We start from the raw sequence: 16,952 nt of genomic DNA on the forward strand, positions 1-16,952 counted from the left end.
TGTTCTGCATCGCTGGTAAGATCTCACTGTGTGACATCTCACCTGCGATCTCCCAGCGACTTACCTGCGATCCCTATCAGGTCGCATCGTTTTCGGGATCGCAGGTAAGTCGTTATGTGTGAAGGTACCTTTAATGTCAGTCTTACAAGGTAATGGGAAAATCCCCCCACTTGAAGGTATGAAAGCACATTCTACCTGAGTGGTTTGTTTCCTATGCTGAGTGGCCCTTATCTTCAGACCAGATTTGCAAGGCTGGAATCTGGTCTTTCTCGTCACAACTGGCTGAAACAGACATGATATTGCCACTAAGCAAGATTTAGCTTTGTTTGGAACGTTTTTCATACAGTTCTTTCTCTGAACTTTATTTGGTATTTCTCAGGTGTACTGTCATGGAGGCGTAATGCAAAGGATTATAATGGTGCTGTTTATGAAGGACTTTTGAAAACCAAATGTTTGGAAGGTTACCTTCCGAACATTTGGTTTTCAAAAGTCCTTCATAACAGCACCATTATAATCCTTCCTTATTTTGTTCCAATAAGTCACTTAAATTGGTTGTCCACTCAGCAGCCCATATTTAATTAGTATGTTTTCTCTTGTAAAATAACACCTACACCTTCTGCGCCATTTTAGCAGTGTCATCACTGACTGTCCCAGGGCTCACGTGACATTGTCAAGCGATCCCTTCAGCAACTTCTGTCCCCTCCATTATCTGGTCAGAGAGTGGTCACTCTAAATATTGATGTGGTTTTAGATTTCTTACTTCCTTTTGTATTTTCTCAATTGATAATAAACTTCTACTTTTGGAAATATAACAGTGAATTGAAAAAGTATTCATACCCGGTAAACTTTTTCAACATTTGTTTCGTGTTACACCGTCAAACTTAAAGGATGTTATGTGATATACCCACACAAAGTAACAAGAATTGTTTAAGAAATGATGCATGGTTTTCAAAATATTATAAAAACGTACATTTGAAACTTGTGATGTGCATTTGTAGTCAGGCCCCTGTAGTCTGATTTCCCCCCCCCTTTAAACAAAATCCTGAGTGACCAATGGTTTCCTAATTAATAAACTGAGTTCTTCTCAGTATAACTACAGCTGTTCTGTGAAGACCTCAGGGGTTTAAGAACTTTAGGGATCAAACCGCATGATGAAATCATGAAAACCAAGGAGCCCACTAGACAGGGATATGGTTATGGAGAAGGGCAAAGCAGAGATATAATTTAGTGTCTCAAGCTCTGAACATCTGGCAGAGCACCATTCAATCCATCATCTAAAAATGGAAGGAGTATGGCAACTGCAAACCTACCAAGACGAATATACACTGAAAATCAAATCCTGAGAAAGAGAAGCAGCTGAGATGTCCATGGTCACTGGAGGAGCCACAGAGATCACGGCTTAGGGGCAGAATCTGTTCACAGGACAACTATAAGTTGTATTCTCCACAAATCTGGCTTTTAGAGAAGAGTGTCAAGAAAAAGGCCAATTTTGAAAGTGAGATATAAGAAGTCCTGTTTGCACAAAGTCATTTATGGGACACAGCAAGCGTGTGGAAGAAGGCTCTCTGGTCACAGGAGACTGAAAGAAAAGTTTTTGGCAAAATGCTATGTGTGGCGAAAAACTAACTGCATATCAGTCTGGAAACCCTATCCCCACCGTCCCACATGGTAGGGGCAGCATCCTTTTGTGGGGAGGCTTTTTTTCTGCAGGAAAACTGGTCAGAGGTGATGAGATGGATGGTAATCCTGGAGGAAAACCTGTTAGAGGCTGCAGAAGACATGAGACTAGGGCATAGGCTCATCTTCCAGCAGGACAACAACCCTCAACATCCTGCAGAGCTACAATGAAGTGATTAGATCAGAACACACTCCTGTGTGTGAGCAGCCGAGTCAGTCGAGACCCAAATCCACCGAGATCAAACGTCTCCATCCAATCTCACTGAGCAAGAGAAGAGGAGGAAAATTTTACCTCTAGATGTGCAAAGCTGAAGAGATCCCAAAAGACAGAGAAAGGTCTTACAAAGTGCGGATCCGGGGGCTGAATGCAAATGCAGGACAGAGAAAGGTGGTCCTACAAAGTACTGTCTCCAGGGGCTGAGTACTAGTGCAAGACAGAGGAAGGTGGCCCTACAAAGTACTGTCTCCAGGGGCTGAGTACTAGTGCAAGACAGAGGAAGGTGGCCCTACAAAGTACTGTCTCCAGGGGCTGAGTACTAGTGCAAGACAGGAAGGTGGTCCTACAAAGTACTGTCTCCAGGGGCTGAGTACTACCGTGTTTCCCCGAAAGTAGGACCCCCCCGAAAGTAAGGCAGGGTGGGGGTTTCGGGGGGGTCCGCCAATGTAGGGCACCCCCCGATTGTAAGGCAGGGTAGCGGGGGGGCCGGGGAATGTAAGGCCGCCTATGGGTGGTGGTCGCGGCGTAATGTAAGGCCGCATATGGGTGGGGGTCCCTGGGGAAAGTACAGGAACTTACCGCTGCCGCTGTTCCCTCGCTCCATCCAGGCCTTCTCCAGTCTCGTGCCACCCGTGGTCCGCCTCCGGTGAATGGCCCCCGCAAGGCTCCCTGCTGGCCATCAGCTCGAGCTGTGATTGGCCAGTCAGCCGGCTCGCAGCTGATTGGCCCTCAGCTCGAGCTGCGATTGGCCAGTCAGCCGGCTCGCAGCTGATTGGCCCTCAGCTCGAGCTGCGATTGGCCAGTCAGCCGGCTCGCAGCTGATTGGCCGAAATCAGCCGCGACGTCACCGCCTGCAGGCTCGCTCCGATTTCGGTAAGTTCCGAAACTGTGTGTGTGTGTGTGTGTGTGTACGGTATGTGTATGGGTGCCGTATGGGGCTGTATGTGTCAGTGTGTGTGTGTGTGTACGGTACCGGTACGATATGTGTGTGGGTGCCGTGTGGGGCTGTACCGGTACCGTATGTGTCAGTGTGTGTGGTGGCAGAGTGGGGGGCAGAACCACTATATGGGGAGGCTGCAGGGGGGAGGATGGGGTGGATGCCGGATCTCAAACAATGGGGAGGCTGCAGGGGGGAGGAAGGGGTGGATGCCGGATCTCAAACAATGGGGAGGCTGCAGGGGGGAGGAAGGGGTGGATGCCGGATCTCAAACAATGGGGAGGCTGCAGGGGGGAGGATTGTCATTTTTTTTCCAATGTAAGGCCTCCCCCGAAAGTAAGGCAGGGTGGGACTTTTGGGGGTAAAATTAATGTAAGACAGGGCCTTACTTTCGGGGAAACACGGTAGTGCAAGACAGGAAGGTGGCCCTACAAAGTACTGTCTCCAGGGGCTGAGTACTAGTGCAAGACAGAGGAAGGTGGCCCTACAAAGTACTGTCTCCAGGGGCTGAGTACTAGTGCAAGACAGGAAGGTGGCCCTACAAAGTACTGTCTCCAGGGGCTGAGTACTAGTGCAAGACAGGAAGGTGGCCCTACAAAGTACTGTCTCCAGGGGCTGAGTACTAGTGCACCTCTCAATTCTCAGATTTATATTTTTTTATATATTTAGAAAACTATTTATAATTCTCCTTTAACATCTCACAAATACTTGTACTTAGTATTGATATAAGACATAAAATCCCAATAAAAAACATTTTTAGGTTTGTGAGTGTTATGTGACAAAATGAGGAAAAGTTCATGAGGTATGAATAATTTCTCGAGGCACTGTGTTGTGTACATCTTATGTAGAATAAACAATCACTTTATTTACATGAACTGCGGCACTGGTGATGGTAAAGGGCTGTTACACCGTATATATTGCGTAATACGACTGCCGATCGGTGGTGGGTTAAATAGCTTATTCACACAGGCAGATGTAAGTGAGCGATGCGCACTGAGAGATCTATACACTGCTCAGTGCACATAGGCTGCAGGGCTCTCGGCAGTGCGTTTTTATACAGTACGATGCACCACCAAGAAAAGATTTCTGCTACATAACCGATCACCTGAGGACTGAGCGTTCATCGGCTGATTGTCAGCCTGTTTACACAGCGAGATAATCGTGAGAGCCTCTTGACAGCGCTCCTTCATGCTGCTCTTGCAGTGTACATGCCCCTTACATTCCCAGCAGCTGAGCCCCCCATGTGCATTGGTTTTTGGTGTCTGCTTTTGTTACAGGCGGTTTCTGTTCTTTACCTACTGTGCTGCGTTTTGTGATTGGCTGCAATGTATAAGCCCAATATTTGTACAGGGCAAGCTGACGGCTGGGAGAGCACAGACTAGTCATTGAATTCCCTGTTATCATATTGTTGGTTGACCGTTCACCTTTTGTGCCCCATGTTTCCTCGTAGCTTTTGAGCAGGGCCTTCACTCCTCCTGTATCTGCTAAATTGTGATAGTCTGTATATTGTAAAGTGCTGCATAATATGTCGGCCTAATTTATGGACGGACCCTCTGTACTTCCCCACATGGGTGATTTATAACATTCTGCCTGCTTTAACCCATTATTGCACATTTCGCTGACAGAATGATGGCAACTTATATCAATTCAGACAGAGCCTTAAGGCCGCATTACATGCTGCGACATCGCTAGCCGATGCTAACGATGTCGAGCGTGATAGCACCCGCCCCCATCGTACGGCCTATATGTGGTGATCGCTGCCGTAGCGAACATTATCGCTACTGCAGCGTCAAACGCACATACCTGCTCTGTGACGTCGCTGTGACAGGCGGACCGCCTCCTTTCTAAGGGGGAGGTTCTTTCAGCGTCACAGCGACGTCACTAAGCGGCCACCCAATCATAGCGGAGGGGCAGAGATGAGCGGGACAAACATCCCGCCCACCTCCTTCCTTCCTTTGCTGGCGGGACGCAGGTAAGGTGAGGTTCCTCATTCCTGCGGTGTCACACGTAGCGATGTATGCTGCCGCAGGAACGACGAACAACATCATTACTGCAGCAGCAACGATATTTGGGAAGAGGGAGGCATGTCACCGATTTTAGCGATTTTGAACGTTTTTGCAACGATTCAAAATCGCTAATAGGTGTCACACGCAACGACATCGCTAAAGCGTCCGGATGTGCGTCACAAAATCCGTGACCCCCAACGAGATCGCTTTTAGCGATGTCGCAGCGTGTAAAGCCTGCTTTAGGCTATGTTCAGACACAGCTTTCTGGTAAGTTTTTTTTTTAGCTGCAGATTTGCTTTGGTTTTATGTAAATTTATGCTAATAAAACGCTCCTTTTTACAGTCCCAGCACAGTCTGAGATTTCTGAAATCTGCACACAAACACCTGCAGATTTTTTTCCTGTTTTGTCAAATACCTGCGTTTTTGCTGCAGACTTTAAAGCATGAGCATGTCAATTCTTTGCCGCTTTTTTGCAACGTTTTTTCATTGATACAACCTATTTTGTAGAAAAAAGAGGCTTGTCCAGCTCTTTTGAGAAAGATTGTTCAGACAGGTAAGGTTTCCAGTTTTTATTGCCGCATGGTATTAATTTAAAAAGCATTATAGCAAGGTCAGGCAAAACTCCTCGGGTGGAGAAATGACAACGCGTTTCAGCTACTAAGTGTAGCCTTTGTCAAGTAATGTTCGTTGAACTGTGAGTCCTTTAAAGTGTCTGAAAAGTCCTTGAGTTCGGCAGGGGTAACTCGCCGCCAATTAGTGGATATTAACCGTTTACATCCATCAGAGCTAAATGTTAAGTTACTACAAACCTGGATGTCCAAACTGTTATAAATCCAAACATTGTATGCAGAATTTACAAAAATATGGACATCCTGGAAGGGAAAAGAGGCAGTGAAAGAATGCTGTCAAATGTATATAACTAAAAACCCGGTGACACCTATATATAAAGCCACATGTTAAAGACGCTGTATGTGAACAGTTACAAATATGCATCGTATTCTACCATTTAAAAATGCACTGCAGTGATAATTTATAAGCATAGGATTGTACAAAATATAAAAAAACTTATCTTCACTAAGCATACATCAGTGACAGCCCGGAAAGATTTTATACATATTATGTTTAAATCGCTTTGTACAAATAGTTGGAAGTATTCATCAATGTCTCCAATCCTCTTCCAAGAATTGAAAAAAGACAGGTCGTTAGAACATCATTAAGGAGCAAATAGTCCATCAGATGACACACAAAAAGAAATTTTGAAACTCAGACTAAATTTTAAAACCATTCTCTCAAACGAATACAAAAGATTCATACTGACCTCAAAATCCAATTTTTACCATCTCATGAATAAACCTTCGGGTTTTTTAGCCAGAAGAACAAGAATTCTGAGATCTAAGACTAAAATCTTACAGATAAGAGCGAGGGACAACAAAATTTACAAAAATCCAAAAGACATTTCACTAAAATTCGAGGAATTTTTTAACAACCTATATAACTTAAAAAATAATTATCTAGAAGACAAACCCACTAAGGAAGACATCAATCAATTCCTTGACTCGATTCAGTTACCCTCTCTAACAAAGATTTAAATTTTCTAAACACCCCATACAAAAACAGTGACATATTGGCTACAATAAACTCTCTAAAACAAAATAAAGAACCAGGACCAGATGGAATTCCCAATGAGTACTACAAAATGTTTGCTACAATCTTAACCCCATATTTAACCACCCTCATCAATGAACTATCACTAGGCTTAAAATTACCTGAGGAGATACAAGAAGCCACTATATCAGTTTTGTATAAAGAAAAGGGAGACAGACCTCATTGGAAACTATAGACCCATTTCGCTCCTAAATTCTGACCTGAAAATATTGGCAAAAACCCTAGCCACCAGACTACAAAAAATAGTACCGAACCTTATACACAAAGAGCAAGTGGGGTTCATTGCAAACAGAGGAGCAGAAGACGTTACCAGACGAATCCTAAACCTACTCACTCAGGGGAAACTAAGGGTACCTTCACACTTTAGCGATGCAGCAGCGATCCGACCAGCGATCTGACCTGGTCAGGATCGCTGCTGCATCGCTACATGGTCGCTGGTGAGCTGTCAAACAGGCAGATCTCACCAGCGACCAGTGACCAGCCCCCAGCCAGCAGCGACGTGCAAGCGACGCTGCGCTTGCACGGAGCCGGCGTCTGGAAGCTGCGGACACTGGTAACTAAGGTAAACATCGGGTATGGTTACCCGATGTTTACATTAGTTACCAGCGCACACCGCTTAGCTTTGCTCTCCTAGCTACAGTACACATCGGGTTAATTAACCCGATGTGTACAGCAGCTACATGTGCAGAGAGCAGGAGCCGGCAGCACAGGCAGCGTGAGAGCTGCGGAGGCTGGTAACTAAGGTAAATATCGGGTAACCACCTTGGTTACCCGATGTTTATCTTGGTTACAGCTTACCCCAGACGCCGGCTCCTGCTCCCTGCTCGCTTCATTTGTCGCTCTCTCGCTGTCACACACAGCGATCTGTGTGTCACAGTGGGAGAGCGCCTTTGAAGAAAACGAACCAGGGCTGTGTGTAACGAGCAGCGATCTCGCAGCAGGGGCCAGATCGCTGCTCAGTGTCACACACAGCGAGATCGCTAATGAGGTCACTGCTGCGTCACAAAAAGCGTGACTCAGCAGCGATCTCGGCAGCGAGCTCGCTGTGTGTGAAGCACCCCTAAGACTCCCACAGTCTTTATCACAATTGATGCGGAGAAGGCATTTGACCGGGTTCAGTGGAACTACTTACTTTAAAAAAATTTGGCTTCAATGGGAGGGTATTAGACCTTATAAAATCATTCTACACAAACCCGTCTGCAAGAATTTTAACCAATGGTCTCCTCTCGGGTAAAATCAACCTCTCGAATAGAACAAGGCAGGGGTGTCCTCTTTCCCCGTCATTGTTCGATCCTTTCATTGAGCCCTTGGCAGAGAAGATCAGGATGGACAGCCGGATTAGGGGCGTCCCTGCTAATAACAGACAATTCAAAGTGTCACTTTTCGCAGATGACATCCTACTCTCTCTAACGGATCCACTGAACTCGGTCAAACAGATCTTGGAAGTTTTTAAAGAATTCTCAAGGGTCTCATTATATAGGGTCAATATGGATAAAACCCAGGCTACTTACCTCAATCTGGATCAGAATCTATTAAAAGTCCTACAATCGGAAATCAAATTTCAGTGGAATGTGGACAGCATGTCTTATTTAGGTATCTAACTAACAAAAAACACAAAGGACTGCGCTAACCAGAATATTACTGACATTTATAATACCATCCAAAAAGATCTACAACATCTATCCAAAGTAGAGCTTTCCTGGTTAGGAAAAATAAACACATACAAAATGCTGGAACTTCCCAAGCTACTTTATATATTCAGAACTATCCCATTACCAATCAAGAAGAAGCTTATACAAAAACTCCAAACTCAACTAACATCTTTTGTATGGGGTAAAACTAAACCTCGAGTAGCACAATCTACCCTAAACAAAAACAGAATCAATGGGGTGTTGGGGATGCCAAACATAATGGCCTACTATCAAGCAGCGACTATTAAAAGCAGCCAGAAGTATTAGAACAGAGATGATAAACCTGCATGGGTGTGACTTGAAGATTCTTACTGTCCAAATATAGAAGTTGGAGACCTGGTGGTGGCCTACCTATGTGACTCTAAAAAACGACTACCTAAGGAGGTCATCACCAGGAACTCAATAATAACATGGAGGAAATTTGGAGCCCAATCTAGAAAAATACACGGCACCGAATCAATAGGTTGGATGAAGATCGCAACGCTTTCTGCATTCTCACCAAGATTAAAGCTCAACCACTGGAAATCCAAGGGAATATGCTTACTCTTAGACATACTCGATAACGATAAGCTGAAACCCTACCAAGACTTAGCAAAAGAATTCAAACTAACAAAGTCAAATAAGAAAACTTGGAAGATAATAGAAAAAATATTCATGAAACCTAGCACCACCCTCCACCTTCCAAGTAACATAACAGCTCTCTTAAAGAATCCAAATAATCAAAACACTTGGAAAACCAAATATATCTACCAAATTTATAACGAAGACACAAATCTCATTAACTTAAAACACTTGGAAAAGTGGAAAATAGAGTTAAAAATCCCAGAAAATCAATTTGAAGAAAGATTTCAAGTCATTGGCCACAGTCTACAAAAATATACCTTGCGTTGCTCCTATAGAAACCAATTATAAGATAATAACCTGCTGGTATTACGCACCCCATAAATTGCATTTAATTGACCCAGATACCTCAAACAAATGCTGGAGAAACTGTGGAAATTCAGGCAACATAACTCACACATATTTTGGTTGTGTCCAAAAATGAAGAAATTTTGGAGAGACATTCAATCACTTAGAAGGTCCATTACACAGCTAGATGTAGCTCTAACTCCAGAACTAGTTCTTCTTCTCTTAACCCCTTAACAACCCATGACGTACTGGGTACGTCATGGATCGTGTGCCGGTAAGCCCCGCCGCCAGCAGGCGGCGGCGATCCGCGCACATATCAGCTGTTATCAACAGCTGACGTGTGCCTGCTAGCCGCGGGTGGAATCTCTTCCACCCGCGGCCATTAACCCCTTACATTTCGCTGCCAAAATCTGGCAGCGATCTGTATATGGGCGCTGCCATGACAGTCACTTACCCCGCCACCACCAGAAGTCACGTGACATGATCACGTGACTTTCGGTGGTTGCCATGGTAGCACAGGGTCATGTGATGACGCCTCTAGCTATCATGAGTCACTTTCGGTTTCACTCGGCCCGGAGCCGAATGAATCAAAGTGATTATATCTGCTGTTTACAGCTGTGTAGCTGTGATCAGCAGATAGTGCAGAGCGATCGCATTGTTGATCCATATAGCCCCCTAAGGGGACTAGTAAAATAAAAAAAAGTTTTAAAAAAAATGAAAAAACCTAAAAGTTCAAATCACCCCCCCTTTCACCCCATTGAAAATTAAAGGGTTAAAAAAATAAAAAATACACATTTGGTATCGCCGCGTTCAGAAATGCCCGATCTATCAAAATATAAAATCAATGAATCTGATCAGTAAACTGTGTAGCGGCAAAAAAATTCCAAACGCCAAAATTAAGTTTTTTGGTCGCCGCAAATTCTGCGCAAAATGCAATAACAGGCGATCAAAACGTAGCATCTGCGCAAAAATGGTACCGTTAAAAATGTGAGGTCGAGACGCAAAAAATAAGCCATCACTGAGCCTCAGATCCCGAAAAATGAGAACGCTACGGGTTTTGGAAAATGGCGGAAAACGTGCGCCATTTGTGTTGGACAAGCTTGTGAATTTTTTTAACCCGTTAGATACAAGTAAACCTATACATGTTTGGTGTCTACAAACTCACACTGACCTGAGGCATCACATAGATACATCAGTTTTACCATATAGTGAACACAGTGAATAAAATATCCCAAAAACTATTGTACGATCACACTTTTTTTGCAATTTTTCCGCACTTGGAATTTTTTTGCCCTTTTCCTGTACACTATATGGTAAAACTTATGGTTTCATTTAAAAGTACAACTCGTCCTGCAAAAAACAAGCCCTCATATGGCAAGATTGATGGAAAAATAAAAAAGTTACGCCTCTCGGAAGAAGGGGAGCAAAAAACAAAAACGGAAAGTGCCCGGGGGCTGAAGGGGTTAAACATTGAAGCGATACCTAAACATTTTAGGCCCATAGTAACACATTCTACTAGTGTCCACTAATCTCACTGCATCCAAAAAGTGAGAAAGCTCCTAATATTCAAGAAGCTAAGGAGAAACTAACTCTACATAAACCTTTAGAGTACTACTATGCCATAAAAAATAATACTCAAACAAAGTACCTCACCAAATGGGACCCATGGCCAGAGCCCAATCACCGACAGACTATATAGCCCAACTGACGTTAAGAAAACACTAGCTATATTCGAGCAATACAAGCTCACTAATAACTCTAGGCTTGAAGCTCTAGTCTTTGATACCTCCCTGATCTAAAACTCACTAGAATTATATGCTTCTGATCTCGCAAATTTGCTGGACTGTCTACGGAATCCAGGTCAGGAAGTTGTTAATTTTATTTGTTGTTTAGTTATGTTTTGCAAAAAGTTAATTCATAAGCAATTGATTTGACCAACAAAATATACTGCTTGATGTATTAACACTAACTAACAAACTGGGGGGGGCAAAATATGTGCATTTTCTTAACCTTGTTATTACTATCTATATGTCCTTAAATTTTGTAACGCATGATTTTAAGATTTGTTAACTACAAAACCTAATAAAAATCATTTGAATAGAACATCATTAAGGAAAAGTAGAAAACACCCCAAAAAAATCAATCAATAAATTAGATTATCAAAGAAAGGGGGGGCAGATATTTACTAGGAATATAAGAATTAAATAAATGCCTTTTAATAGATATTTTCCTTGTTTACATATGTATTGCAGATCAGCAAAGCAAACGCATGATGTAGATTAGCGTGTCTATCCGTGCATGATTAGAACACACATATACAATACCATATGTTGTGCAAAGTCCGTATATGACAGTATACAAATTAGTATTTATTCATTGGGTATAATTTATATTTAATAATAAATATTTGCAAAAGTGTTTTTTTTTATTGTTTATATAAAAAACACCAACTGAATATTAGTGGGATATAATGTTTCAATAAATGGATCAGATACAGAATTAAGCATTTATAGAATAAGTCATGCATAGATATGAACGATGATCTTAAACTGTAATACAAGTGGGGTGATTTATTTAGTTACCTGTAATATATGTAAAATTCAATACATGGGCTGCACAATAGGCCCCTTGAAGAGATTCATCAGGCGGCATTTGTCTGATGCAACAGGCGCAAATAAAATTGGCTTTTCACTGGTATCCAAACATTATAAATTATCACTGCAGTGCATTTTTAAATGGTAGAATACGATGCATTATTGTAACTGTTCACATACAGCGTCTTTAACATGTGACTTTATATATAGGTGTCACCGGGTTTTTAGTTATATACATTTGACAGCATTCTTTCACTGCCTCTTTTTCCCTTCCAGGATGTCCATATTTTTGTAAATTCTGCATACAATGTTTGGATTTATAACAGTTTGGACATCCAGCTTTGTAGTAACTTAACATTTAGCTCTGATGGATGTGAACAGTTAATATCCACTAATTGACGGCGAGTTACCCCTGCCGAACTCAAGGACTTTTCTGACGCTATAAGGACTCACAGTTCAACGAACATTACTTGACAAAGGCTACACTTAGTAGCTGAAACGCGTTGTTGTTGCCATATTTCTCCACCCGTGGAGTTTTGCCTGACCTTGCTATAATGCTTTATTAATTAATATCATGCGGCTATAAAAATTGGAAACTTTACCTGCCTGAACAATCTTTCTCCAAAGCGCTGGACAAGCCTCTTCTTTTTTTTTTTTTTTTTTCTTCTATGATACCATGTATCTACGCCTGAATGTCCGAGCAGCAGGAGAAACTGGGATATACTTTGCAGTGGATGAGCTGAAACTCTATATATTTGCCTTTTCATTTTGTAGAAAAAAAACGCACCAAAAACGCGGATGACTCAAAAAATATTTCTTGTTGCAAGATCAGGTTTTGGCCAGGAAAAAAACCTACCAAAAAAGCCCTATGTGAACGTAGCCTTACATGGGGGAAAAAGTGCACCTGCACTAGTCTCAGGCACAGTGGCGTAACTAGAGTTTGATGGGCCCCGGTGCAAAGTTCAGACTTGGCCCCCCCTCCACGTACACCGACCCTTAGGGTACAGGATAATGACACTGACACTCGGGGTACAGGATAATGACGCTGACACTTGGCTCTTACCCACAGCACCCAGATTTCCCATGATCTGAAATCCCTCTATCAGCACCCAGCTTTCCTATGTTCTGATATCCATCTTAGTTTCGGATGATAGGAGAAAAGCAGGTTAAATACCGCGCCAAACCACAGGAATCAAGATGAAGAAGTAATTCTCTTTTCTTTATTTTCACAGGTCTACGCGTTTCAAGGACATATCCGTCCTCTTCCTCAGGACAAATGCAGAGAACACCATAGGCTATGGTGTTCTCTGCATTTGTCCTGAGGAAGAGGACGGATATGTCCTTGAAACGCGTAGACCTGTGAAAATAAAGAAAAGAGAATTACTTCTTCATCTTGATTCCTGTGGTTTGGCGCGGTATTTAACCTGCTTTTCTCCTATCATCCGAAACTACTCTACTATTGCAGGACTGCTGCCTTCCACGTTTGTTTTATGCGATTAAGGGTGTTGTGACTCACACAACCCCACCAGGTGAGTGCTTCCATTGCACATTCCTTATTCCATTTGTTATACCGGATAAGACCCTATTTTGCGCCTTTTTTCCCACAGTTTATTTCATTTCCTGATATCCATCTTGTCCTCGGCACACTGCTTCCCCATGCTCTGCTATACATCTTTCCCTCAGCACCCAGCTTTCCCATATCAGAGCATGGGAAAGCTGGGTGCTGAGAAATGATGTATAGCAGAGCATGGGAAAGCTGGGTGCTGAGAGAAGATGTATAGCAGAGCATGGGAAAGCTGGGTGCTGAGGGAAAAGAGCCTTTTTCCCTCAGCACAAAACGTTCCCATCCCCTGCCTGTATCTTTGTCCCCTTTGTATATAGCTCTCCAAATACAATAATGGCCCCCACATAGCCTTCCAAATAATATAAAGGGTCCCACATAACCCTTCAAATATTAGAGTACACTTCCATAGTCCTCCATGTATTATAATGCATTTCCCAAAGTTCTCTGTATTATACTGCACCACATAGTCCTCCATATATTATACTGCACCACATAGTCCTCCATATATTATAATGCACCCCCATAATCCTCCATGTATAAAGTAGCCCTCCAATTATTATAATGCATTTCCCATAGTTCTCCATATATTATAATTGACCCCATAGTCCTCCATATATTATATTGCACCACATAGTCCTCCATATATTATAATGCACCCCCATAATCCTCCATGTATAAAGTAGCCCTCCAATTATTATAATGCATTTCCCATAGTTCTCCATGTATTATAATTCACCCCATAGTCCTCCATATATTATACTGCACCACATAGTCCTCCATATATTATACTACACCACATAGTCCTCCATATATTATACTGCACCACATAGTCCTCCATATATTATACTGCACCCCATAGTCCTCCATATATTATACTACACCACATAGTCCTCCATATATTATACTGCACCACATAGTCCTCCATATATTATACTGCACCACATAGTCCTCCATATATTATACTGCACCCCATAGTCCTCCATATATTATACTGCACCCCATAGTCCTCCATATATTATACTACACCACATAGTCCTCCATATATTATACTACACCACATAGTCCTCCATATATTATACTACACCACATAGTCCTCCATATATTATACTGCACCACATAGTCCTCCATATATTATACTACACCACATAGTCCTCCATATATTATACTACACCACATAGTCCTCCATATATTATACTACACCACATAGTCCTCCATATATTATACTGCACCACATAGTCCTCCATATATTATACTACACCACATAGTCCTCTATATATTATACTGCACCACATAGTCCTCCATATATTATACTGCACCACATAATCCTCCATATATTATACTGCACCCCATAGTCCTCCATATATTATACTACACCACATAGTCCTCCATATATTATACTGCACCACATAGTCCTCCATATATTATACTGCACCCCATAGTCCTCCATATATTATACTACACCACATAGTCCTCCATATATTATACTGCACCACATAGTCCTCCATATATTATACTGCACCACATAGTCCTCCATATATTATACTGCACCCCATAGTCCTCCATATATTATACTACACCACATAATCCTCCATATATTATACTACACCACATAGTCCTCCATATATTATACTACACCACATAGTCCTCCATATATTATACTGCACCACATGGTTTTCCATATTATAATGCACCCACATAATCCTCCATGTATAAAGTAGCCCTCCAATTATTATAATGCATTTCCCATAGTTCTCCATATATTATAATTCACCCCATAGTTCTCCATATATTATACTGCACCACATAGTCCCCAATGTTTTATAATGCACCCCCATAGTCCATGTATAAGGTAGCCTCCATAGTCCTCCATATATTATAATGTAGCCCCCATAGTCCTATATGTATTATAACGCAACCCCATAAAACTTCATATTGCATTATGCAGCCCTTTACTCCTCCATGCATAATGCACCCCTATATTCCATGTATAAGGTGTCCTTCATTTTGTATTATGCAGCCCCCCAGACCTCCATATATAATAATGCAGCCAGCCTCTCCAGGCCTCCATGTATAATGTAGCAGCCAGCCTCTCCAGACCTCCATGTATAACAATGCACCCAGCCTCCTCAGGCCTCTATGTATAATGCAGTATCTCCAGGCCTCCATGTATAATGCAGTATCTCCAGGCCTCCATGTATAATGCAGTATCTCCAGGCCTCCATGTATAATGCAGCCTCTCCAGGCCTCCATGTATAATAATGCAGCCTCCCCAGACCTCCATGTATAATAATGCAGCCTCCCCAGACCTCCATGTATAATAATGCAGCCTCCCCAGACCTCCATGTATAATAATGCAGCCTCCCCAGACCTCCATGTAGAATAATGCAGCCTCCCCAGACCTCCATGTAGAATAATGCAGCCTCCCCAGACCTCCATGTAGAATAATGCAGCCTCCCCAGACCTCCATGTAGAATAATGCAGCCTCCCCAGACCTCCATGTAGAATAATGCAGCCTCCCCAGACCTCCATGTAGAATAATGCAGCCTCCCCAGACCTCCATGTATAATGCAGCCTCCCCAGACCTCCATGTATAATAATGCAGCCTCTCCAGGCCTCCATATATAAAGCAGCCTCTCCAGGCCTCCATGTATAATAATGCAGCCTCCCCAGACCTCCATATATAATGCAGCCTCTCCAGGCCTCCATGTATAATAATGCAGCCTCCCCAGACCTCCATGTATAATGCAGCCTCCCCAGACCTCCATGTATAATGCAGCCTCCCCAGGCCTCCTTGTATAATAATGCAGCCTCTCCAGGCCTCCATGTATAAAGCAGCCTCTCCAGGCCTCCATGTATAATAATGCAGCCTCCCCAGACCTCCATATATAATGCAGCCTCTCCAGGCCTCCATGTATAATAATGCAGCCTCCCCAGACCTCCATATATAATGCAGCCTCCCCAGACCTCCATGTATAATAATGCAGCCTCCCCAGACCTCCATATATAATGCAGCCTCCCCAGACCTCCATGTGTAAAGCAGCCTCTCCAGACCTCCATGTATAAAGCAACCTCCTCAGACCTCCATGTATAAAGTAGCCTCTCCAGGCCTTTATATGTAATGCAGCCTCCTCAGACCTCCATGTATAAAGCAGCCTCTCCAGGCCTCCATGTATAATAATGCAGCTTCCCCAGACCTCCATATATAATGCAGCCTCCTCAGACCTCCATGTATAAAGCAGCCTCTCCAGGCTTCCATGTATAATAATGCAGCTTCCCCAGAACTGCCTTCCCAAGCCTCTGGCCACAGTTTACTCACTTATATTAAAAAAAAACAAAACAAAAAACAAGTACTCGCCTTCTCTCTTCCTTCCACCGCTGCTGTCCTCCCCGCTGCTCGCTCTCCCGGTGCTGCGGTCGGCGTCCTCCCGTCCTGCGCTCTATGCACTCGGCACAGCAGTCACTCGGGAGTGACGTCACCGCACAGGGGGGAGAATGGTGATGCATAGCGCGGCACCGGCCGCGCTATGCTTCATCATTACTGTGCGCGGTGACTGGAGAGACGTTGCAGCCGCTGACACCAGGTAGGGGGCCCCGGTGGCGCCGCTGACACCAGGCAGGGGGGCCTGGTGGCGGCGGCAGCGGGTCAAATAGCGGCCGCGTGGTCTGTGACAGATCAGCACGGCTTCTCTCAC

At 43.3% G+C, this 16,952-nt stretch overlaps 1 protein-coding gene across 2 annotated transcripts in view; it reads left to right on the forward strand.

Moving 5' to 3' along the window:
- Positions 1–16,952, forward strand: part of MCMBP (minichromosome maintenance complex binding protein) — a 229,680-nt gene that overhangs the window by 207,091 nt on the left and 5,637 nt on the right. The window lies entirely within an intron of this gene.

Source organism: Anomaloglossus baeobatrachus, chromosome 5 (genome assembly GCF_048569485.1).
Source record: "Anomaloglossus baeobatrachus isolate aAnoBae1 chromosome 5, aAnoBae1.hap1, whole genome shotgun sequence".
NCBI classification, from domain to species: Eukaryota; Metazoa; Chordata; class Amphibia; order Anura; family Aromobatidae; genus Anomaloglossus; species Anomaloglossus baeobatrachus.